This window comes from Hemibagrus wyckioides, unplaced genomic scaffold (genome assembly GCF_019097595.1).
Source record: "Hemibagrus wyckioides isolate EC202008001 unplaced genomic scaffold, SWU_Hwy_1.0 Contig24, whole genome shotgun sequence".
Classification (NCBI taxonomy): domain Eukaryota; kingdom Metazoa; phylum Chordata; class Actinopteri; order Siluriformes; family Bagridae; genus Hemibagrus; species Hemibagrus wyckioides.
In genome coordinates this window covers 25,089-52,541 of record NW_026690785.1, presented here as the reverse complement: position 1 = coordinate 52,541, position 27,453 = coordinate 25,089, and the positions used below count along the sequence as shown (strand labels likewise).

Below are 27,453 nucleotides of genomic sequence, written 5' to 3'. Positions count from 1 at the left end.
AATCACTGATGCTGTTTTTTCAGATCATCACCCTTTCAACAAGAAGAGAGAGGATGGAAACGTGTGTTTGAAACGTGTTGCACTTATACAATCTGCTATAAAACAAAGATGTAAAAATGACTAATGGATATATTTAAAAATTATTTTTGCATTGAAAACTTTTTCATACACTGAAGTAAAATGTTTATTTTTAGTTACATTTGTTACATTTACATTTGTTACATTGTTACAAGTTACATTTGTATTACTCAATCACCAGAGCTTCCTTAAATTTGGATATGGCAATTTGAATAAATTATAATACAAAGATTTGACTCTTTTAAACTTAAAAAAAAATATTAATGAATGTATTGAGGGATTAAAAGGCCAACTGGCGTAATGATGTAACTTAGTGAAAGAGTCATCAGCAAATTAATTTGAGCGAATCTTTTTGGTGAACAGAATCAAAAAATCCCACAATTCCTTATCTTATAATGAAGGTTTCATCAATACACATACATTTTACATTTTATTTTTATAACATTTTATTTGTGTTTTCTGTAGCTGAGTAATTTACCCATTTAGTTGATGACACCTATACCATTGTCACATAATCGAGGTGAAGTGCAGAATTCTTTTATAAACAGTGTTGAATAAACTATTACAAAGAAACAGAAACTGCGGTAAAATAAAACAAACCAACAATAGATTCAGAAATATGTTACTCTAGGCTAGGGTAAGTGAGACTAGGCTAAATGAGGCTATGCTATGCTAGGCTAGGCAAAGAAAAGTGCATCAAACAGAAGCTAGGCAACTACAAGGAGCTTAAATCGTGTAGTAAATTCCTGCATCACTACTCACATAACACAAAACAGGTGAACCAACTGAACAGGTGAAAGGAACAAACAAACCAAAGAATTCAACTCTTATGTACAGGGTTGTTCTCTGGTGATATGGGAAGGAAATATCCCAGATATCCATGATACTACTCATATGCTGCATTTTAAGATGGGTGTGCTATACTCAAAGTAACTGAGGCAATCGGTTGCCACAAAATTTTTAAGTTGTGAGCCAAATAATTTCGAGTTTATTAAGTCAAATTGTTTGACTTAAGTGTAATTAAAAATAACCACATAAGAGAACAAATAAATCAAGTTCCATTAACTTAAAATTGTGTGTTCTTGTACTTTTAAGGCAAGCAGTTGCCTTAATTTTTTTGAGATCTGTTAACTTATCGGGGTTTACAAAGAAATATTTCTACTCTCATGGTACAATTCCATATTCACTGATAACAAGTGCACTAAATCCTCTTTAGTGCACTAAATGCTCAATCCTCTTATTAAGTTTTACGTATTTTGATGCCTCAGCTTTAACAAGCCATAAACATATTTGCCCAAAACAATATTTAATTCTTTTTATTTTCTTTCATAATATTTCCTAGGCTATTGTCACTGACCCTTTCATTCTACACAACTTAAATTGCATGTGATAAGTTTATTGGTGTTGTAGGGGTGTGTACACTACCTGCTCACTCGCAGATGATGTTCACACACTACACCATATTTCACCTGCTGAAGTGTGCCTGAATCCCTCTTTCTCATGAAAATAATCATGAGATCTGTGAAAGTCAAGCTTTGTTTATGTATTTGTGGTGAATGGAATGTGTTATTATCAATATTAGAGTTTGGCTTAAGAGAGAGTGTGTGAGTCTGTCTTCAGCTCTCACAGCCTGAGTAGCTACAACATGTATAATGTAATGAATTGGAAGCTTAAGCGTTCTTCCTCATGTCATCTCAATGGTTTTTTCCTTGTAACTGTTACCTCTGGGCTACTCATGAGGGATTTAAATTTACATTTGCATAGAGTTTCATTTAAATAAAGTATCTATAATTATTTAATGAACCTGTTTTCCTAAATCATTAGTTTACAAAAAATTCACGCTAGCATGAAGCCAGAACAACAGAGAAACTAGTTTCAACAAGAAGAGAATAAAATTCCTCTCCAGGTTTCTTCCTCATATCATCTCAGGGAGTTTTTCCTTGTCACCATCGCCACAGGCTTGCTCATTAGGGATAAAATAAAATAAGGATAAAATAGTTTATTTTTTTTTTTTTCTTTGTTCCTCTTCTGTTGTAAAGCTACTTTGAGACAATGTCCATTGTAAAATGCACTATACAAATAAATTGAATTGAATTGAATTTTTTTATTGTGTGGCTTGTTGTGTATTGCTAGAATGTACTATATTCATTTATTGCTAGTTTATTTAAGCATTAAACAGAGAAAATGGACAAACGATTGGGGTTCCTAGAGGGGGGTCCTGCACGGCCATAAAGAGCAGAGCGCACATCCAGTACGACACGAAGTTTCGTCACTCATGGACTTACTAAGCATTGCCTTTTGGTTTACCATTTGTGGATTACCTTGGACTGTTTTCTGATTACGTTTCTCTACCTAGCCTTTGATATAGTTTATGAATGTTATTCTGACCCTGGACTGTTTTATTCGCTAGTCTTTTCCCCTTTGGATTATCTTCTGTGTTGTTTGGTTTCCTGGATCGCTACTCTCTGCACATGGATCCAGCCTCCTCCACCTCTGATGGACAACTGCAACAGCACTCTGGTCAGTGGAACAAAAGCCACACTAAAGCTTGTCTAAGGGAAATCCCTGAAGTAAAACAAAACGTGATCAGGATTAATCTGCAGCAAAGTCCTTGATCAGGTTAGTAATTTAGTTCAATCACTCTACATGAAAATAACATTGCAACAAGTGCTCCTGATAATAAAAAATAACTTTGTCAGGTAAGGCAGATGAGCACCCAAATGCAGAACACAGTCAAAGTTCAAAATAAGAGTCTTTAATAAAGACAGGCATTGAAAATTCAGAGTTCTCAGATAACACCCATAGAACAACTGAAAACCAGGGTAAAGCAAGCTGGGCAGAATCAGCAACAGAAAAACAGTCCAATAATCCATAATGGTGAACAGGGTAAATACAATGCAGGCAGAGTCAGCAACAGAATACAGTCCAATAATCCAAATCCAGAGAACAGGGAAAACACGGGTCAGGCAGAGTCAGCAACTGAATACAGTCCAATATCCAAAATCCAGAGAAAAGGGTAAACACAGGGCAGGCAGGGTCAACAACAGAATACAGTCCAACTAGCGAACAGGCTTGGACAGGCTTGGGTATGGAGACATGGAAAGTAGGGTGGATGCAAAGGGCCTGGGGGAGCTTGAGTTGGATGGATACTGGATTGAGCACTTTAGAGATCGGGAATGGACCGACAAAGTGAGAAACAAGCTTCCGACAGGCGATTTTCAGGGGCAGATCTTAAGTGGACAGCCAAACTCATTGGCCAACATGGTAGGGGGTGCCGGGTGGCACTTATGATTGCCCCATCAAGCATAGCTTTGGGATGAACGGAGAAGCGCTCTGTGGGTCCTCTTCCAGAACCATCGACACCATTTAAACAGAGCAAGGGCAGAGGGAACTGAGGCTTCTACTTCTTAGAAGGAGAACAGACGTGGTTGATAGCTGTAAGCAGCCTGGAAAGGGGAGAAGCCTGTGGCCACCAAGGCAAAAGAGTACAGGCATATTTGACCCATATGAGGTTGAATGACCAGGGTGTAGGGTCTTCAGAGCAGAGGATTCTGAGCCCAGTCTCCAACTCTTGGTTTAATCACTCAGTCTGACCATTGATTTGCGGGTGGAAGCCAGATGAAAGGCTGATGGAGGTACCCAGGAGGTGGCAGAACTCCTTCCAGAATCTCGAGGTGAACTGCAGACCCCGGTCCGACATGATATTGCGGGGCAACCCGTGTAAGCGGAAGACATGTAATAGTAGGATTTAGGCAGTCTCCTTGGTGGAGGGAAGTTTGGCCAAGGGCACGAAATGGACCATTTTGGAGAACTGATCAACCACAGTAAGAATGGTGGTGTGGCTGGCAGATGGTGGTAGTCCGGTGATAAAGTCCAGGGAGATATGGGACCAGGGTCATCTGGGAGTCGGAAGGGGGCGCAACAGACCAGCAGCCACAAATCTCTGGACATCGTGCTTGAGTGACGGCCACCAGAAATGCTGCTGGAGGGTGGATAAGGTGCGGGAAACCCGATGACAGAAGAGGTGACTGCTGTGGCACCATTGGATTACCTGAGACCTAAGGTGATCTGGGACAAAGAGTCTGTTCCTGGGGCAGTTGTCTGGAACCGGTACCCCTGAGGTCACCTGATGCACTCTCCTTTTGATCCCCAGGCGGAGGGTACCGATGGTCACAGATGAAGGGAGGATGTGTTCAGGAGCCGGGACATCCTTGTCGGGGGCAAACTGTTGTGAAAGGGCATCCGGCTTACCATTCTTAGAACCGGGGCAGAATGAAAGGGTGAAGTTAAAACACCCGAAGAACTGCCCCCAACGAGCCTGTCGAGGATTGAGTCGCTTGGCTGTCTAAAGGTATTCTAGATTTCTATGGTCTGTTCATACAATGAAAGGCTGCTCTGTACCCTCCAACCATTGGCACTACTCATCCAGGGCCAGTTTCACTGCCAGAAGCTCATGTTCACCGATGGCATACTTCTGTTCAGCTGGGGAGAGGCGGTGAGAGAAAAAGGTGCAGGGATGAAGTCGACTGTCCATAGGAGCCCACTGGGACAGGATGGCCCCCACCTCACAGTCTGACACCTCCACTTCCACCACAAACTGGCAGTTTGGGTCGGGAAGGGTCAGGACAGGGGCAGTAGTGAAGAGCCTCTTAAGTTGGGCAAAGGCTTGCTCAGCCTCTGGAGTCCATGAAAAGGTGTGCAGCGAGGAAGTGAGTCAGTGCAAGTGTGCCACAACAGCACTGTATCCTCTGATGAACTTCCGGTAGAAATTGGCGAACCCCAGGAAACGTTGGAGCTGCTTCCGGCTTTCAGGGTGCAGCAGTCCCTCACTGCCTCCACCCAGCTGGGATCTATCTGTATGCTACGGGCCGAGAGAATGAAACCCAAAAAGGTGGTGTGGAATTCACACTTCTCGGCTTACAACTATACAACTTACTGTACATAGTGAGATACATACCACTGATTCTCACTGTAGTTACAGATAATTTATTTTCATCAGTTAAGTCACTATATTAACTAATTGCAAAGCTTTTAAGTATCAATCTAACAATCTCTGAAATGCTTGTTTACAAAATACTTGAAAAATGTCTTACATTTATTAGATTTTCTTCCTTATAATAGACAGTTTTGCAGATAAAATTTGGCCAACAGGTGAAGTTGCCAGCATTACCAGGAAAGAAAACAACACTTTTACTCTAAAATGTTCATATGATACAAGCAGCAATAACATTTGGCTTTACTGGTACAAACAATATTCTAACAGTGTACCACAGTTTTTACTGTATAAAGTTGCAAGGTCAGAGTCTAGTAGGAAAAGCACTCCTGATGATCGTTGATTAGAGTCAAAAAATATAAAAGTGAGGTCCACTCAAGGGGGCCCAATAAGGGCAAGACTAGAAACAAGAATGTGTATGTGAGGACAATTTGAACAACAAAAGGTACTAATCCATTCAGGCGGGCCCCACAAGGGCAACACTAGAAACTTACATGTCTAAGGATGACTAGAGACATCAGGGCTGGACTAAAAGGGTATTTGTCAGAATAACTCTCCTGTCACCAAATGATTCAACTTGACTCATAAATATCTCACCTTTATGCACCATGACTATTTGGAATCACCATAGTTGTAATCGATTTCAGTTCCTGCTTCTATTTTCCTCACAGCGAATAGACACAAATGTGGCCTGTCATTTACTATGACTTTTTTTATTACACAATTTGGGGATTTGTTGTTGTCATACACTAGTCTTCTAAAAGATCCATCTTCCTTGCATACATCAATACTAAACAAAATAATAAAAGTCACTGCATGAAAAGGCAGATTTTCGTCCCCGTGAATGCCTGATGACCTCTAAAATCACCGGCAGTTATCGACAATTCACAGCCTGGGAAGTTCCCGTTCGCGAGTGACAGAAACAGTTGTTATCGTACCAGGGGGTGTATGGGGAGGGAGGTGTGTGTGGAGGTCCAAGGTGCGAAAGGCAAATTAGCATATGGATGAAACCACCTTGAATGTTCTACAGTACCTACTGGATGAAAGCACAATTTTCAAAACAGAAAGATCACCTGTGATTGGCTGAGACATGTGTTGCTATTGGTCAGTCTGGGCAATTATAATAACGTTTTGAGTAGCCACCCCCTTTCCCTTATGTTATTTTTGTTATGTTATTATTTTGTTATATGTATATATATATATATATATATATAAGAGTTTTATTAAATAGACATATGAAATATAAATACACAAAAAGTAGCCAGAGATTATTGTCATGGCATCACATTTGGCATCAAATGTCTTTTTGCTGCCTCAGGGTCATAGGTATGCGGTGGCATTCTGTTAGATGGCAGCCCCGTTCACAGACACCGGTGATGCAGTGCTGCATACTTTGGACTGGCTTCTAGTCTCATCTGCAGCTTAGCACACAGATTGCTGAGCTCCTGGCTGCTGAACAATGGAGGTCTCACAATCCACCCTGAGACTCCATCAACGGCACCGTCTTCTTCATCTGACATCATGTCAGTGGTGATTCCCCTCCAGAAGTCCACTTCGTTCGCAGCCAGTGCACTTTGCCTCGCCTCCAAAAGCTGAAAACACAATTGTTACATATATTAAGCAACGTGTACATTATTACAGTTTATACTGATGCAACAGAAATAAGTAAAACAAATTTATTTCTAATCTGTCTTACCCTCTTCCTCCTCTGGCAACTCCGGGCTGAGGTCTTATTAGCTGCATCCACATTCGCTAGCTCAGGCTGGCTGGACTGGAAATTTCCACGCACGGTCTCGTAGTATGTCTTGCAGGCAACTAGAAAAAAAAAAAAGGGTTTTTTAAAAACTACAACCAACCAAACATAACTACACAGATAAATAACAAAAACAGAATTAAGAACAACAACATGGTGACAACAAAATATAATAACACTTTACACTTTATGTGGCTTGAACGAACTTTCGGTCCTAGCTTTGTGTTGAACTCTATGTTGTATGTTTCTGTAGTACCAGGTCCTGGAGAAACATTGTCTTATTTCACTATGTTCACTATTAGCTATATGTGGTTGAAATGACAATAAAGCTTCTTGAATCTAACAACTAAATAACAACAACACAGTGAAAATTACTTACCAACAATGTCATTTTTATTCAGGCCTTCATCGCGCAATTCTGGGCTTATGGACAGTGCTCCACTAAAACGAGCTTAATCTGTGGAGGCAAAAGTACGGAGTTAAAACATGTTTATTTGCTTCTGAAACAACAGAGTGCATGTTAGTCCATATCTTTCATCTGTACCCTTGCTCCGGGTCATAGTGCCTACAGTTTACCTCAGAGTTGTGTAGCGGACGGACTGCCTCCTACAAAATACAAGTAAAAATGCTTTGTTACAAAACTTACACTGGTTCTGCGAAATGAAAGCATGGGTTATGTCATTAGAAGAATTTAGACTTACTGCGATTTTAGGATTGTGCAGCCGCCTCTTCTTCTTCAGTTCCTTGTCTAGCCATTGTAAACAGCGAGGTAAATGTAAAGAGCGATGTAAATATAAACAACGAAGAAAATTAAAAGAATGAATAAAATGTAAAGAGCGAAGTAATTGTAAAGAGCGGTGGTAAAAATGAAAGCAGTGGCGAATTCCAGGAAAGAGTAACATCTCTGTTTGTATGTTTTGGTTCCACGCCGTCTCATTTCCTCGGCTGTGATTGGAGGAACATACCCGCCACCATGACCTAGCACCTGATTGGCGAGGCTCATCACATGCAGTGGCGTAACCAGGAAGAGCTCGTAGAGCATTAAACTGTACAATGGAGCCTCTGTCTCCATTTCAGCAAACAGTCTTGGATGAGGATGACAGAAATGCGATGTTGACCATGTAACATCAAATGTACCCTGAAAATTGTATGAGATTGACTGTTTTGCCAAGACATGCAAAGGGTAACCCACCATTGACCCTGTAGCAGAACCACAGCTGGCTATTATCAAGAGGTTTATTGTTGTACATGTTGTGTCAAAGGTAATAATTTAAACATGTCATTGCACAAGTCTTCTGGCCTCATCCCTATCCAGACCGTCATTTTTATGAAAAACATAGAAATTTGGAGTTTGCGGGGAAAGACATCTGATACCCAGCATCATTTCTCCCTGTTGAGCACATTGCTGGAAGATGTGTGTTAAACACATCCACTGTGCATTTAAGCAAAACAACAGAAAAAGTTACTGTAGTCATGCCACTATGTACAGTGGTTGAGGTCTAGGAGTGCTGTGAGGATCAGACTATTGTCTTAAAATGTTATACTATTTTATTGTTTTACTTTATGTAATCATTTGCTATATCCTTTGTTAGTTGTATACAATAAAAAGTATTTATTTGTTTATTATTATTAATGTTTTGTGTCTTTTAGTGGTACAGAAGGTAATTAGTCTAACTAGACACGACGTGATATGATTCCAGCAATAGGAAATTTGTGTCCATACTGAACACGATCAATCATAAAACACAGCCAATCATAACAGTTTTCTCTGTTTGTGTGCTTTCTCATACTGCAGCTGAAGAGATCGCAGTCCACACACATACTTACATACAAGAGCACACATGCATAGAGAGATACACCCCTCCACTTCTTATGGCTTTCCTTATAAAACTTGAGGGATTCATTATATATTTCTGCTATTAAACGTCTATAATCAGTCTCTCCTCATCCATGTTTGATGATTAATATTAATAATGTGCAGAACTTTCATTGAGATCTCTGTATAGGAGCTGTCAGCCATGGCGTCGCAGAAAGAAAAACAGTTTCTAAAATTGGCTGGTCAGGACAAAAATGGATTAACATGGAACGCTTGAGTAAAATGTATCACGTCGCGTGTAGTTAGGACACGGTGTAAGACAAATCTCAATTCAAAATTCAAGCAACAATTTAAAAGTCTATAATTAAAATAAGACTGATCTTTTTATACTAGATTTTCTTTACATTTGGGTAATAAGCCCACTCTCAATCAGTGAGTGCCCCCTCCCCAAACTACCCTGGTTTGCATTTGTATAGCTCACTGTAGTCATTTACATATGAAAGCTAAACCCAGGCCAAGGTGATAGGAACATGGGGGTCAACTGCCAAGCCTATTTCACGTCAATTTTTGGCAGTTCCCGACAATTATCTGTGCTGCCTGCACATTCTCGTGAACAGTCGTTAACCTGAAATTCTGTGGCAATTTACAGTGTCGTTAACTGATGAAAATCACACTCTTCATGTAGTGCAATCTGGAAATTCAAATTCAAATTCAAATTTTATTAGTCACATACATAATCGAACACAGTATGATATGCAGTGGAATGCTTACACGACCGTTATGACCCTAGGAAAAGGAGAAGGAATAAGGACAGAACAAAAGACAGGATAAAATATAAAAATAAAATACAAAAATATGAAATATAGAAAAAATAAGAATATGAATTATACTAAAATACAGAAATATAAAATATAAAAATAAGTTCACAGTAAGCAGAACAATATAATAGAATAAAAATATAATAAAATATAATAAATATAAATAAAGTAAGGTATGTATATATCTATATAGAATATGTATATAAAATAAGATATGTTAGAATAAGAATATGTATATAGGAAGTGTAAAATGTACATACAGGAAGTATAAAATACAACAGCTGTGATGCAAAATTATATAAAGTGAATAGTGTGTAGTGCAATAGTGTCCAAGGTGCAGACAGCAGCAGTACAAAATTATTGCAAAATTATATAAAGTGAAGTGTGTAGTGTGCAATAGTGTCCAAGGTGTCCAAGGTGCAGACAGCAGCAGTGGAATGAGGTGATGAGAGCAGTGGTATTGTCCATCTTTAAAGTGCAGATGTGCAAAAGTCCTCTTTGTATGTAAATGGGAGCAAACTGTACAACATGTATGTTTATGTGTGTATTGTGTCTTGAAATGTGCAAATGTACATTGTGTGTTTATTGTGTGCCACAGTCCTGTAATGTGCAATGTCCAGTTTGGTTGGTTGGAGTTCCAACACATGCGTGTAGGAGCATAGTAGGTCTAATCAGATGAGTCCTATGTGAGGTTTTGATTGAGAGACCATATAGCCTGTGGAAAGAAGCTTCTCCTCAGTCTCACTGTGTTGGCCTTCAGGGAGCAGAAGCGCTTCCCTGACCTCAACAGAGAGAAAAGTCCATTGTTGGGATGGCTGAGGTCCTTCCACGATCTTCCTGGCCCTGGTCCAGCACCGCTTGTTGTAGGTCGAGTGCAGGTCAGGGAGCTCGGTGCGGATGGCGTGCACAGCTGATCGCACCACCCTCTGAAGAGCTCGTCTGTCCTGCATGGTGCTGTTCCCGAACCAGGTGGTGATGTTTCCCGTCAGGATGCTCTCTATGGTGCAGGAGTAAAGTTCCTTAGCACCTTAGCAGGCAGTCTAAAGTCTCTTAGCGTCTGAGGTGGAAGAGATGCTGTCGGGCCTTCTTCACCATGGTGTTGATGTGACAGGACCATGACAGATCCTGCGTGATGTGAACACTGAGGTATCTGAAGCTGTCCACTCTCTCCACTGGGCTGTTGTTGATCACAGGGGTCTGGTAGTTCCTCTCCTGCTTTCTGCTGAAGTCCACTATCAGCTCCTTAGTCTTGCTGATGTTAAGATGGAGGTTGTTCCGCTGGCACCAGTCCTCCAGGGTCTTAATCTCCTCCAGGTAGGCCATCTCATTGTTGTCGGAGATCAATCCGACCACCACGGTGTCGTCAGCAAACTTGATAATGTTGGTGGAGTTGGTAGTGGCCATGCAGTCATACATGTACAAAGAGTACAGCAGTGGGCTCAGAACACAACCCTGGGGGCTCCAGTGCTGAGGGTGTGTGAGGCTGAGACATGTCTGCCCATCCTTACTGCCTGTGGTCTGCCAGTTAGGAAATTGGAGATGCACTGACAAAGAGATGGGCTGAGTCCCAGGTGCTCCAGCTTGGTGGTGAGTGTGGAGGGGATTATAGTGTTAAACGCTGAAATGTAGTCAACAAACAGCATTTTAACATAATTCCCCTTTCTAGTGTCAGGTGAGTGAGTGATGTGTGAAGGAGGTGGGAAATGGCATCATCGGTTGAGCGGTTCAGGCGGTAGGCGAACTGTAGTGGATCCAGTGTGTCTGGTAGTGAAGTAATGATGAAGTCTCTGACCAGCCCCTCAAAGCACTTCATCACTACTGAGGTCAGGGCAATAGTCGTTGAGGGAAGCAGGATGGGGTTTCTTCGGTACAGGAACAATGATGGACTCTTTGAAGCACGTGGGAATTGCCGACTGGGTTAAGGAGAGGTTGAATATATCTGTGAACACAGGTGCTAGCTGGTCAGTGCAGGCCCTGAGGACACGACCTGAGATTCCGTCTGGTCCTGCTGCTTTCCTGATGTTCACTCTCCTGAAGGCTCTCCTCACGTCATGCTCAGAGATGATGAACGCATTGGTGTTGGCATTCTCTTCCTGTGTACAGCCATTAGCATTAGCTGTAGCATTAGCTTTAGCATCGTTAGCTGCAGCCTTGAAGCGGCGTAGAAGGTGTTCAGCTCATCTGCCAGAGTCACTTCGCATTCATCATACCAGATGTTGGTGCTTTATAGTCTGTAATTGTCCTTAATCCGCCACAGGCTCCTAGAGTCACTCTATTGGGTTGTGACTCTAGTTTTCTCCCGTAGCGCTGCTTCGCCTCCTTCACTGCTTTCCACACGTTGTATGGCGCAGCCTTGAAAGAGGTCATGTCACCCGATGCAAGTCCCGCGTTGTAGGCAGCAGTGCGAGATCTCAGGCGTCGTGGATGGTCTTATCCACCCACAGCTTCTGATTGGGAAAGCGTTCTGATGGTGGTTTTCTGCACAGTATCATCTGCTAGTTTCGATGAATCCCACAACTGCTTCCGTAAACACACTGATGTCATCAGAGCTGTGCTGGAACATGTCACAACATGCGTCATCCAGAGCATCCTGTAGAGTGGCCACCAATTGGTCCATCCTGCGTGAGACCTCTCTCTGAGCCGGAACTTCCTGCTTAAGCCTTTGTTTATATTTAGGCATCAGGAAGATGGTGGCATGGTCAGACTTCCCAAATGGTGGGCGAGATTGTGCCTTGTAGCCATCTTTAACTGTAGTGTAGCAGTGGTCCAGTGTCCTTTCACCTGGTGGGCAGCTGATGTGCTGTTAGAAGTTTGGTGCTGTGCGTTTGAGGTTGGCGCTGTTAAAGTCCCCACCACAATAAGCACAGCGTCCCAGTGCTGAGTCTGGTGTTGTATGAGTGCTTCATGCAGCTCGCATAAAGCAGTATCCTTGTCCGCCTGAGGTGGAATATAAGCGGTGCAAACTCCCAAGGAAGATAAAAAGGACGACATTTGAAGGTCAATAGTTCCAGGTTAGGTGTGCAGGAGCGTGTGACAGGAACAATGCTAGTGCTGTTGCACCAGCTACTGTTCACCATTAAACACACCACCGCCCCTTGACTTCAGTGTTCAGTGATTCCAGTGTTCTGTCCATGCGATGAACCAAGAAGAACTCAGCCAGCTGGATGGCATGGTCGGTACCGCTGGGTTCAGCCATGTCTTGGTGAAGTAGAGAGATTGCAGTCGAATGTCTCTCTGGAACTTTACCGGGCCCTGAGGTCATCGAGTTTGTTCTCCAGCGATTTGACATTGGCGAGCAGGATGCTAGGCAGAGGTGTGCGGTGTGCATGGGCTCTCAGCCTGTTCCTGATGCCGGCTCGTTTCCCCGGGCCGCCGCTTGGTCGCGTCCTTTGTTCTCCCTCAGGATCTCACTCGGCCAGCTTGGATCTGGGGTTAAGCGTCAAATTGTGAGTACATTGTATACCAATAGAAATAAGAGTATCTCTATCGTACTCAATGCACTCCATTTGGAAGAAATTGCCGGTTTAAAAGTACTGTAGGTTAACTTAAAATACAAAAACAAAGAAAGAGGGGTTGGAGCAGTCATGATGGCAGCCGACCTCACGGCGCCATCTTGCAACTGGTGACCATGGAACTGTGAGGCAGCAATACTACCTGATGTCTTGGTCTGATTCAACAGTCCCTGAAAAATAGAAAATAGGTGAATATTTGGCATTCACTAATAGTATGATATTTGGTTTAGAGAATAATTATTAATATAACTTTTAAGAGTAGTTTTACCTTTGGTTTTGGTACTCAGTGTATTTAGGTATTTCTTTAGATCCTAAAATCACTTCTGACCAGAGGCGTCGTAAGTGGGGAGAAAATGGTGACTGAGTGCATAGGGCCCTGGCATCAGTGGCAGGTGAGGGCCCTGGCTGCCCTGCCCTTCAAGATCCTCAAATAGTATTATTATTATAGTGAAATTGAGTGTACAGTGCCTGCGCTTGCATGCAGTATTCTGATCCTCGCTGTTTTAGCAAGATTCAGCACACCCACACGTTTGTGTCGACACCTCCTATAGGAAGAGGGTGCACGCAAATATGAATAATTTAATTGGTCATTCAAGAACAATGCCAAATGATAACTGGCTGTGAAGGAGCACCGGGCGTGGATTCGGCAGTCAGAACTAAGTGGCGCTGGCGGGCAAGTCGAGACCGATGCTGCGATATGTACAATGTCCAAACAAAAATCAGGCTACCAAAAAGAGGGAGAGAGGAAAGGAAAGGAAAACAAAATGAAGGAAAACAACTTCTCCCAAGTTTTTTCCCCTAAGAAACAGGTGAGAACATGTTTTGTGATAAGAGAAACAATGTTCTGAAGCTAGCAAATAAAAATCTTAGCTTACTCTAAACTTTGAAATAACATGTAAAGTGTTTGAATGTGAGGCAGTTTTTAAGAGATAAAATATGAAGAATAATATGAAATCTATGTGTGTACTGTACAGTACATTACAGATTTCATGGATCTTACTCAAAATATTAAAATGAGAAACCCTCTGTTCACGGCCCTGTCTCAGAGAGTGCAGCAGTGGGTCCATCACAGCAAGGTTCTACTGCTAGTTTTCAGCCTTTTTCACTTCTGATTATTTTATTTATTTTTAATTAGCCAGACATGCTTTGAAAGAAGGCAAAGTGGTGATTTGAGTTATATTGTGTTTATTTATTTATATTACTGATTGAAAGAATAATAATGTTCTGGACAACGAGCACAACGTCTCTTAATAAAACACAATTCAAATAAAAAAAAATCATTAAGCTGTCATTTTTATCTATAAGGGGATACCTGAGGTACTTTATTTATAGCAGGGTGTCCGTTCTTATCTGCAAAGGGCCGGTGTGGGTGCAGGTTTTCATTCCAACTGAAATCCATTTGTGCTGAAGAGAAGAGGAATGAAAGTTGTGTGTGAATGAAAGGGAGGCAAGTGGAACAGTTAGATTACAGGGTGAAGAGGTGAAAGAGGTACAGGAGTTTAAGCACTTGGGGTCAATGGTCCAGAGTAATAGAGAGTATGGGAAAGAGGTAAAGAAGTGAGTGAAGGCAGGTTGGAATGGGTGGAGAAAGATGTCAGGAGTTCTGTGTGATAGAAAAATATCAGCGAGAATCAAGGGGAAGGTGTACCAGACAATGCTGAGACCGGCCATGCTGTATGGTTTAGAGACAGTGTCACTGAGCAAGAGACAGGAGTCAGAGCTGGAGGTAGCAGAGCTGAAGATGTTGAGGTTCTCTTTGGGAGTGACAAGGTTGGACAGGATTAGGAGCAGTACATCATAGGGATAGCATTTGGGGAACAAAGTTAGGGAGGCCAGATTAAGATGGTTTGGACATGTTCAGAGGAGGGAGAATGAGTATATTGTTAGGAGAATGTTGGACATGAAGCTGCCAGGCAGGAGGCAAGAGGAAGGCCAAAGAGGAGGTATATGGATGTAATAAATGAGGATATGAAGCTAGTGGGTGCAAGTGTTGAGGATGCAGAATATAGGGATAGGTGGAGAGAGATGATTCGCTGTGGCAACCCCTGTAGGGAAAAGCCAAAGAAGAAGAACAGGAGGACTGTGAAGGATCATATCACTGGTCAGACATTCTGAATGAACATGCCTGAATAAATTTAGGCCTGAATAAGAAAGCAAATCACACCATAACTGTGAAGTTTACACCTAAGCCTAAACTATCTTTCAAAAGATCTCCAACAAGAAGGTTATTGAAAGTCTCCATAGTTCTTTAAGGATGCAGGACTGGTATTCCCATGCCATTATACTAGCAACAAGAACTTCAGCAACAAGAACTAACATATTAGTCTCTGCATCTCGAACAATTGTTTTGAATTAACGTCAGTAATATGCTCAGTTCATTAAACCTAGGCTGAATAACAGTAGGCAAAGCATCAAGGGCACAGTGGCACACAGCATTGCAGGCAGATGTATTTGGTCTTTCTCGTGCATACAACATCATTGCATCTGTTTGAATTTTTCACCTGGTTGAGTTGGGATCAGTGATTTCCTGTGCGAAACCTGACCTCACAGGGTACTTTGGTGACTGCTCTGCACTTCACCGGAGGTGGGTCCCACTGGGTATTCCTCTTTTGCTTTGCTGGAGGGAGCCTGCATTTATCAATGCACGAGCTACAGAAGGTTTGAAGAGGAGGAGATTCACCTTTTCCATTCTAGATATCAGGCATTTACAACAGTCACAAACAATGAAAAACACTCGGATGTACCACCGCTTGTTCCTACATCTGAGGGCTACATTGCCACACATTGGTCAACAAGATCGACCCTAACCTATATGTTGATTGTAAAGGGCAACAAAGGAGGGTCCCTGAGCATCATTTTTTCCTTCTTGACCCATCTGTTGGCGACATCTTCAGGGAGTGATCAGCACAGGGCGGGGCCATGTGGATGACTGAACTGTCGAGTCAACATGTGACAGTGAATATAGCAAATATACACTGACTTACAAACAAAGAAAAGGTGAAGCAATTACATGACTTGTGTTGGAAATATACTTGGCGATGCATGATGTCTACTCCATTAGATACATGGTTAATCGTAATTTACTACTTATTTGAAATAAATAAATAAATTGTGCAAAAATAAAATAATATTATTACTTAGATGTTACTGTGTATTTATATATATATATATATATATATATATATATATATATATATATATATATATATATATATATTACCTCAAGTGTATTTCTGGAGTAGAAGGATTGACAGGATATGCCAGCAGCACTCAACAAATGTGGCAGTTTGTCAGCCATCTTGGATTCAGAGGAAATTCACTTGCAGTTACAACAACTGACCACTGAATTAACCTCAATAGAGTTGTGCAGCAGAGAGCACTCTAGAGGCTGATATGCAACTCCACCATAGAAACCATTGCATTTAGGAGAAAAAAAGATTTTAATTAGCTGTCCACTGCAATGACTACTATGCATCAGAGGATAAATTCACCAGACATTCTCTTAAATATTGGACTTTTTAAATGAATGTATTAAGTCACTGAAACATGAACTGGTGTAATGATGTAACTTACTGAAAGGGTCACTGAGAACATCAGTAAATGAATTTGGCGAATCTATTTTGTGAACAGAATCAAAAGATCCCACAATTCCTGTTCTTATAATGAAGGATTCATCAATACAAATACATTTTAAAACCTTTTATTTTTATAAGTGCAGGATTCTTTTATTAACAGTGCTGAATGAACTATTACAAATAAACAGAAACTGTGGTAAAATAAAACAAACCAACACTAGATTCAGAAACACGATAAGCTAGTCTGGGCTAGGCTAGGCTAAGCGAAGCTAAGCTAAACTAAACTAGGTGGGGCTAGGCTATGCTATGCTAAGCGAGGTGGGGCTAGCCTAGGCAAACAAATGGGTATCATACAGAAGCTAGGCAACTTCAAGGTAAGACAAAGGAGCTTAAATCAAGTAGCAAATTACTGTCACTACATAATTAACATAAAACAGGTGAACTATTAGAACATGGGAAAATAAGATACAACATAAAAAGAGTTCAGCATAAATGTTCAGGGCTGGCTTCTGGTGGTCTAGCAATGAAATATCCCAGATATCCATGATACTACTCATATGTTGTATTTTTAGGTTGGGTGTGTTATTGTTATTTTTAAACCATCCAGGTCTTCAGCCTGTAGTATAGCAAAGCAATAAAGAAGCAGGTTTGTTTGTAGCCTTTTCTACATTCAGGCACATGAAAAAGATAACCAATTATTTAAAATTAAATTGGGCTAGTTTTTTAGTACACAGTGGAGGTATAGATATTTTAATGATGCTGATGTTGGAATAGAATTAAATGTGAAAAAAAGTTACTCAGTAAATTTTACTCTGAGTAAGCTTGAAATGAGTTACTTTACTTTTACTTTTTACTTTAGAGCGGAAACTTTACTTGTACTTAAGTAAAATTTCATTGAAGTAACAGTACTTGTACTTGAGTAGGATATTTTATTACTCTTTCCACCTCTGATCATTTTGCTTGCAGCCAATTTACATATTTGATATCTCTTTAAAAAGGAGCACCCACAGTACAGATTGCTCTTGACAAGCAAAACAAAGCAAAAAAAGACAGTTATGATATAAAAACTGAAGATTTTTCACCTTTAGGAAAAGTTTGACTCTCTGACAAATGACAGAAATGATCTCTGACTAGTTAATGTTAAGTAACAGGGTTGTGAACTTTCTTTCACGTTGTGTGGCGTCACTTGTTGGCTTAGTTTGAAAATACAGAGGCATGTGAAACAGAAATTTTGATGTTTTAGTGACCCAAAACATGAGCAGTGTAACTGTTGAAGGATTTAAAGCCAGCAGACCTGATTAACATAGACCCAGTAGTAAAAACAAGAACAGCCACACCTAAGACTAAAACACAGGAAAATAATATTACAGAACTCTAGTTTTAAATGTTAAAAAATAACAGCATCTGGTAAATAAATGAATGTTATAGTATTAATTCCACCCTTGTGTTCAAAGGAGCAGAGAGCTGGACCTGAGCCATCAAGAGCACATAGTAGTACTACAGTGGGATTGGAAGATAAATGAATGGAGAAGGATGCAAATGGGTTGAGATGAAATTATTGGTGTATATTATTAGTGTGTTCTTCTCTGTTTAAGAAAGAGGATCAGAGTACATTATGAAAGTAATCCAGTGTCATCCACTGTTGTTTGTATGTGCAGCTGCATGTGGCAAATTATATAAATGAACAAACATGTATGTAAGGTGGTATTATTCCCACATGAATTCCTAAAACTCACAGCATAGTTAAGGTTGAGTCTTTATTAGTTGGTGATTAGTACATGTACATACACAACTCTTCATTAGATTTTAAGTAAGTAATTTAGATTTAAGTAAGTAATAATTCAGGTATTAATTCATGATTATTCATGTACTGTTACTGTAAAATGTTACTATAAAAATAAAAATGAATTAAACATGACAACTACACACAATCACACTCAATTCAGAAATCATGATTACAAAAATATTTTCTGACACTACAATAATCAAGAATCATACAGACTATAAGGCAGAATGTGGCACAAATAGCACCAAATAACAGCAGCGACAACGGAAGTATCATTTTTTTTAATTGTGATTTAATGTTTGTTTAATAATTATTTCAATAATAACATGATGAAACTATATTATAATGATTGATAGCATTTATTGTCAGTTCCTGCTTTTAGATTTGCTTTTTGTGTTTGTTTAAACAGTAAAGGATACAGCAAGGGGCAGAGCATTCTAATCCCCACCATTATGGAACAACCTTCCATTTAATGTTTGGGACTCAGACAAAGTCTCAATGTTTACGTCCACATTTGTTTACTGAGGCTTTTGAGTCTTCCTCATATTGTCTCAGGGAGTTGTTTCTTGCCATTGTTGCCTCAGGCTTTCTCATAAGGGATGAATACATATTAAATTTTAACTTTGTAATTTCTATTCTGAATTTCTATATTCTGGAAAGCTGCTAAGAGACAATGTCCATTGTTAAAAGTGTTATAAAATAAAATTGAAGTGAACTGAATTACCTTTTGTGCATACACAAATCAAATTTACTTGTTATAAAAGATTTTGTTCAAATGTGTTTCTATTATTATATGATGAACACTGTGAACATTTTACATTCATCAAAATAGCATGATAGTTGCCAGTGAACCTATTTATCACATTTGCCAATCCACATCAAAATATCCTAATTATTTACAGGTTTAAAAATAATTTAAACACTATACAAACACGTAGAGGCTTATAGTATTGTATAGGTGATAAATCTTTAAATACAACACCAGCCACACTAATGTGTGAAGTGATGATCTGTACAGAGTTACACTACAACAGCATCACTTCCTGGGTTTGGCCTTCTAGATGAGTGTTCCCTCATGTGTAAAGTTCAGCACATACAGCACTATTATACAGAATCCTCACAGAGCTGTGTTCAGAAATGGCTCATCTATACAACTTACTGTACATAGTGAGATACATACCACTGATTCTCACTCTGGTTACAGGTAATTCATTTTCATCAGTTTATTCATTGTAATAACTGATTGCAGAGTTTTAATGAATTAATCTAACAACCATTAAACCTTTCTTAAGAAAATATTGCATTTACAAAACAGTTTTCTTACATTTATTACATTTTCTTCCTTACAACAGGCAGTTTTGCAGATGAAATTGGGCTGACGGGCAAAGTTGCCAGCATTTCCAGGAAAGAAACAGAAACTGTTACTCTGAAATGTTCTTATGAGACCAGAAGCAATAACATTTGGCTATACTGGTACAAACAATATCCTAACAGCGCACCACAGTTTTTAGTGTATAAAGGCGCAAGGTTGAGTTATACCCAGAGCACTCTTGCTGATCGTCGATTAGAGGCAAAAACAAGCAGAGACTCTACTGAACTTACTATCAGAGGTCTAAAGCTCTCAGATTCTGCACTCTATCACTGTGCTCTTAGAGACATAACACAGTGATACAGAGTCACTGAAAGGCTTTACAAAAACATTAACATGGCACGTACACATGCAAGAGGTTTCTAAAAACCACAACAACTTGTTATCAGTTAACCACAGACATAAATAAAAGCTGTGGTAACATATACAGCTGAAAAGAAATACCAACTAAAAATAAAGAGTTTTCAAACAAGACAACTACACACTAGTCACAGTAAATTCACAAATCTATGTTTCAGGCTAAATTTTTTTTTTTACTGACTCTATCAGAGCCATTGGATCAGGTGTGTTTGCTGTCAATTTTGAATGAAAGTTATTGACATTTTCTTCTGTTCAATTTTCATTCATTCATTTTATGCATTATGCATGTACATACTGTAAATGCTTGTTACTTGGCTGGATGTGTGATAAGGCGATGGCCTTTTACAATCAGAGCAGATGTGAGTTTAATCATCCAGATTAAACAAACATGAAATGGATGAATAAAGGAAACAGCAGCAGCTCAATGCATACAATCATGCAGATACAGGTCAAGTGCTTCATTTATTATTTATATCAATATTTTAGTACTTCACAAACTGTTAATCTCCTGGATTTTCATGCACAACAGTCTCCCAACAAAACCCTCTTTAAAATCACGGTGAACAGAAAAGTATCTATAAAAGCACATGTCTAATCTTTATGTGGATCAGCTACAACACAGGAGGACAGTACAATGAAATCTTTTTTCCCATATCCCACAGGGTCAGCCTTGATACAGATGTGGCATTTAAAAATGCGTGCTTTTTCCCACGGCATGCCTTGAGATTCTGCAGTCGGCGCTTTGGTATTTAAATGCATGTGTTGTACTTCACAGAATTCCCACCAGGTGGCACATGGTACAACTCATTATACAGTATAACGCAGTTCTTATATATATATTTTAATACTTTAATACATATATAATAATATTTACATTTTAAATGAATATATATAAATTTACCCGTGACTGTGTGAGTGTAAAGCTGCGAAGTATTTTATGTGCTTTGTAAATACTTAATTGCGCTGGTGTTGTCCTGCCATTTGCACATAACTTGTTTTTGTTCAACTTTAAAGATGCCTGTGCAAAGATAAAAATTAAAATGGAAAACCTCTTCAGATTAAAGTCATTATAATGCAAAATTTAACTGGTAGTTATTCCAGAAAAAGTCAAATTAAATAAAATTGTGTCAAAGTAGTAAGATTTTGCGAATAAAGTTAACACTATGAGAATAACGTAAAAATCACGAGATTCGTAGCAATACGGGATTAAATTCATGATATTTTGAGAATAATGTCATTATTTACATTAACGTGTTTAGAGTGATGAATAATATATTAGGCCTATTTGTGTATAGTGAAATTAAGGTATTAATAAAACGACTTAATGCATATGAGAATACGCATAAAAGTGAAACTTTACTCGTTACAGTTACTCTCATTGGTTGGTGATTATTGTTTAGCGCGCAGAGCAGCGGAAAAAGAATGGTTTATTGATCTACCTAAATAAATATGATATTTTAAAAATGTCAAAGAGACTGTCAAACATATTTTTAATTTTTTAAAATCCATGAGAAAAGCTGATGGTGTGCCTGATCAAAGAGATCCTGAGAAGATGGAACTGCACACCTTTTATCAAGATAGTGGGAGACAGAAGCAAAGCGAGTTACACGGAGACAGAAACCTCCACTGATCAGATAAATGATACTGAGCACAGTCCTACTAAATCGCATATGGTAGCAGATAGCAGAAAGCATATGGTAGTAGCATGGACGACGCCAGGCCATGTTAAGGTGGGCTTTAGCCCTAACAATTTTACTCAGCCATTCTCCATAAACTCTACACCAGGAACGATTCTAGGATTTTCATTTAAGGGGCTCAGCCCCAATGTGGGTATAATAGTAAAAAAAATAATTAATTAAAATAAAGTTTTGACTAACAGGGTAGGATGGTAAACGTATTGCAGCATTCCACTGTATTTCATAGATGTGTATAACATTTGAGAACTGAACAAGCCAAATATGAGTCTTCCTGATCACACACACACACACACACACACACACTTGTCCTGTGATCCTCGCTCTGTGACGCCGCGGTCTGCGGATTGAACGCGCTGAAAGACGGGGAGGAGCCGAAGTCTGCCAGTGTTTTCATATGAAATTTGAGGAGGTCCTAAGTGATAATATTCCCCAAGAATGAATGCTACACTTCAAGATAAACAAGTGGATCTGATGATCTCCTCTGCTGCTGTATCAGACTCTGCTCTATACTATTGTTCTCTGGCACCCACAGTGATAGGAAATCCAGCTACACTGTACAAAAACTGTGTCAGAGTTTTGTTATATTTAATAAATATAAGTTATATAATATAAGTTATATTTTATATTAAACAGTTTTTATATTTAACAGTATTTAACACCGATATATAGCATCTAAGATCTTTCCATAAACTAGCTATGAGAAAATGAGATAATCTCCAGAACTAAGGAGTGAGTTTTAGGCTTTGCAGAAATAAGAATTAGACCTCACATGCTTTGTCAATTCTGTTGTGATGGAATATATCTGGTTAATTTAACACTGCAGTGTGTGCGGTTTAAGGTTTTGTTGCTTCATTTTATATGATGTGTGTACTTTAAATTGTTTGTGTTAAAACTTTGCCCAGGAAATCTGCTCTCCACATAGCATTATCTCTACAGATGGTATAACCACTAGAAACCAGTTATTGTACACAAGTGACTAGAACTGCCTTATTTATTAGTGCATCATTTGTTTTCTGCCCTTCTGTATAATTTTTAGTGTCAGAAAGTTCAATTCAATTTCAACAATGGTAATAGGATTAATAGGGGACATCTCATTAATTAATTCATTCATTAAGCTGTAACTACAACTGTAACTGTAACTTTATTTAATCTGTCCTAGGAGAAAAGTGGATATTAGAAAAACATTCAAAACTCTACACAGTAACCTGAGCTCAAAATCAAAAAGGATTTACAATGTTTTTAAAATGAAATATGCTTTTATTTATAGAGCCATCAAGCTATAGCTCACACTATCCACATGCCACGCATGAAAACATTATTGTTAACAGAAAATGTTATTTAAAAACATCAGGTAAACAAATTTTACAGTGATTTACTGAACAGAATAATGATATTAAAAGAAATCAGTCAAATTAAATTGATAAAAAATTATAAACAAGAAAAAGAAAAGAGGCTGGTAAAGCCAGGATGTTTCAGTAAGAATCAACACTAACATCACTGACACTGTCATGTGCTGCTGTGGGGTGGAGCTTCATGAACCTTTATGATGTTAACATATCAGAGTAAGGAAAGAATATTTTCATTCAGCTAAGACCAGTCATCATGTTCACTGTTATATTCATGTATCTGTGGCTTTCACTAGGTGAGTTAACATTGATATGTATATTCAGAAATTGTGTTTAATTAGATTACTTAGTCTTATTAGTTAATTGTGTGGCATTAGAAATCCTGACTTAAGTAATTCTGGCTTGATTGTGTAAAGTCTAAATACATTATGTTCTCTTCTCTATGACAGGTGACTCCATGGCAGATTCAATAGAAACGCTTTCCACTCATAAAGTTGTAGATGAAGGTGATGATGTTACTCTGTCTTGCAAATACAAAGCAAGTACTATAACAAAGAACTACCTGCAGTGGTACAGGCAATATCCAAAATCTAAACCTGAGTTCCTTCTTTATATTCACCAAGATGGAGATAAAATATCCAACACTCCCCTAGAATGTCTCCTAAAGTTTATGGAGATGAACAAGTGGATCTGATCATCTCCTCTGCTGCTGTATCAGACTCTGCTCTATACTACTGTGCTCTGCAGCCCACAGTGACAGGAAATCCAGCTGCACTGTACAAAAACTTTCACACAGTTTTGCTACATGACCTTTTGGAAAAGTCTCTCTCTTTCTTTCTCAAAATTTATAAAGAGTTTATATTATTATAATGTTTGATTATTAGGAGACAGCTCATTCATTCATTCATTCATTCATTCATTCATTCATTCATTCATACATAAATTCATTCATTCATTCTTCAATAACTATTCTATTCTGGCCAGGAAACCAGAACTTTCTCAGTTACATTAGATAGAAAGTTAAACATAAAGGTACATAGATGGTCCAATTAGGATCAGTTCTGATCTTCAGTGAAGCAGCTGAGGCTCTGTACAGGTTCAGGAGTTGAATACACTTTGTTCTGCAAATTATTATTGCCATAATGTGTTAAAAAAAAAAAAAAAAAACATGGCTTCTTATTCCCAGCAGGCTTTTTTTCTGTGGAAATTGGGGTACAGTATTATGATTAAGTAAAATAAATAAATAAATAAATAAATAAATAAATAAATTCAAACAGAAAAGACCTTGGTGTGTTAAAGTCTCTTTCCTTTCACCACAAGATGGCGTAGTCTGTTATCTTATTGTTGGCTAGGTACTAGGATTCTGATGCTGACTTCTTTGATTATGAATACTACTTTACATAATTATAATAATAATACAGCTATTTTCAGCCTTACATAGATAGAACTTTTATATATAATGCATTGACTAAAAACAGACTGTAAATGAGTTTAATGCAGTCTAGAACCAATCAGAATGTTTTAATAATCTCTGATTGTACAATCAAACCATTTAGTGTCATTTTCAACACATCACCTTGCCTTGAATACAGTTTACTTTAATCAAGAAAGGAAACTGAAATTGCAGTAGGCATATACATGCAAATTCTGTAAAAAGGCATGACCTATAATACATAAAAATTTACTCCAGCAGAGACAAGCACGTTATAGCTGCAATAAATAAAAGCACCTCTGTACATGTTCACTTGCAATGTGATGTTTGTCATGAGATACTCAAATACTACACCCTTTATTTGTACACAGTTTCATGCTAAAATGACAAAATAACGATATTATAATCCAACAATTCAGATGACACTGATTTAAAAAATAGATAATAAATAGATAAGAGAAAGACAAGAGGTTGTTTGTTTCTCACCCCAGTGGATAGGGTTAGGAGCGAGTACATCAGAGGGACAGCTCATGTTGGGCGTTTGGGGACAAAGTTAAGCGAAGCCAGATTAAGATGGTTTGGACATGTTCAGAGGAGGGAGAGTGAGTATATTGGTAGGAGAATGTTGGACATGGAGGCAAAGAGGAAGGCCAAAGAGGAGGTATATGGATGTAATAAATGCGGATATGAAGCTAGTGGGTGCAACTGTTGAGGATGCAGAAGATAAGGATAGGTGGGCGATTCGCTGTGGCGACCCCTGAAGGAAAAGCCAAAAAAGAAGAAGGTGACAGAACACAGCGGGAAGAGAACTCTAGTTCAAATATACAAATATGTATAAATATACAAATTTACTGACACAAACTCCAAGTCCCAGAACACACACACAAACACAAACTTTCCAGCTGTGACTTGCCTTGCCACAGATTAAGCACAGGTGTGCCAAGCGATACACATTTCATTCAAAGAAAGAAAAAAAAAAACACTGCTTTATTTGTGCTCACATTTTGTACCATAAAGGTTAAAAAATCACAAAAACAAAGATAAATTGTAAAAAAAGTTACATTTTACCAGGAACCAGATAAAGCATTTTATCCCTTTACATTGCTTTCAGACATGAAAACTATGTTGACTTTTAGGTTTTGAACAAACACTGAAGAAAGAACAATAAAAAAATCTTTACTTATCTTTAACATAGATAAATTTTAACATAGATAAAGATTTAACTGTAGCATTAGTGTCATTAGCTGCAGCCTCGAAGCGGCGTAGAAGGTGTTCAGCCCGTCTGCCAGAGACACTTTCGCATTCATCATACCAGATGTTGGTGCTTTATAGTCCGTTATTGTCCTTAGTCCCTGCCACAGGCTCTTAGAGTCACTCTGTTGAAGCTGTGACTCTAGTTTTCTCCTGTAGTGCTGCTTCACCTCCTTCACCACTTTCCGCACATTGACATCAACAGTTTACTCCCACATTTGAGCACCACTAAAAACCACCCTGTTTTTGTAGAGCTCTAATTTTGTTGCACACATAATTTTCACACCAGTCCGTGTTCTCTCCTTCAAAGCCTCCATCGCTGCTGCTATGCATTTTCACAGCCTTGCTTACCAGGGACTTTGCATCTCTTGATGAACTCAATCACATGCTTTCCTACAGCCTTTATCTCTTTTTCCTCCCACTTCAGTTTGAAAAAGGCTTTGAAATATCTGTTACAATTAAAAATAAAAAGCTACGTAACTAATGTCAAGGTAAATTCAACATAAAATCAATATCGATCCAACAAGTATTTTAACATTGTACTAGAGCTTTAAAAAATAAATTTTAGAATTTTTGGATTAGTACAATTTTTCTTGAGAGTAATAAGTGTGAAGATATTGTCTTTCAGATTAGTTTAAAACCTGATAGCCATAAAACCACAAACATAAGGAAGTTGGCTTTTTACTATCTGTGATACTAAAGGACAGCTCCTTTTTATCTATATTCAAATTCAAATTTTATTGGTCACATACATAATCGTACACAGTATGATATGCAGTGAAATGCGTACAAGACTATTTGCTTTGACCCTTGAAAAGGAAAAGGAGTAAGGACAGAAAAAGACAGGGATGAAATGTAAAATATAAAATACATAATATAAAATATTAAAAAAACTACAATTATAAAATATAAAAAAGGTAAATAAAAAGAGAATATAACATAAATAAAATAAAAATATAAATAAAGTAAGGTGGGGTATCTGTGTATACAGAATATGTATATAAAATATAGAATATATATAAGAAATGTAAGATATGTAAAATGTAAACAACTGTATTATACAGAACTATATAAAGTTTAGTGTGCAATAATGTGCAATGTGCAGACAGCAGCAGTACAGGGTGGTCATTTAGTGAAATAAGGTGATGAGATGATGAGAGCAGTGGTATTGCCCATCTTAAAGCGGAAATGTGCACAAGTCCTCTTTGTGTATAACAGGACCAGAATGTCCCATATATGTGCCATATATGTTTATGTTTTATGTATTGTGTTTCACAGTCCTGTAATGTGCAAATGTGCAAATATGCAGTGCAGTTTGGTGTTTTCCAACACATGCATGTAGGAAGCATTGCAAGTCCAATCAGTGAGTCCTATGTGGAGTTCTGGTTGAGAGACCGTATGGCCTGCGGGAAGAAGCTTCTCCTCAGTCTCTCTGTGTTGGCCTTCAGGGAGCGGAAGCACTTCCCTGACCTCAACAGGGAGAAAAGTCCATTGTTGGGGTGACTGAGGTCCTTCACGATCTTCCTGGCCTTGGTCAGCACCGCTTGTTGTAGATTGAGTGCAGGTCAGGGAGCTTGAGTGCGGACGATGCTCTCAGCTGATCGCACCACCCTCTGAAGAGCTCGTCTGTCCTGCATGGTGCTGTTCCTGAACCAGGTTGTGATGTT

General features: G+C 38.8%; 1 long non-coding RNA gene across 1 annotated transcript; it reads right to left on the bottom strand.

Annotated features, from left to right (window-relative positions):
• Positions 1 to 6,774: 6,774 nt before the first annotated feature.
• On the bottom strand, positions 6,775 to 7,627 carry LOC131350153 (uncharacterized). The gene is made up of 4 exons (XR_009204141.1): positions 7,526 to 7,627; positions 7,401 to 7,430; positions 7,204 to 7,281; positions 6,775 to 6,886 (listed from the first exon to the last, which is right to left on the bottom strand). It is a non-coding gene; the product is annotated as an uncharacterized LOC131350153 (long non-coding RNA).
• Between the last annotated feature and the right edge of the window lie 19,826 nt (positions 7,628 to 27,453).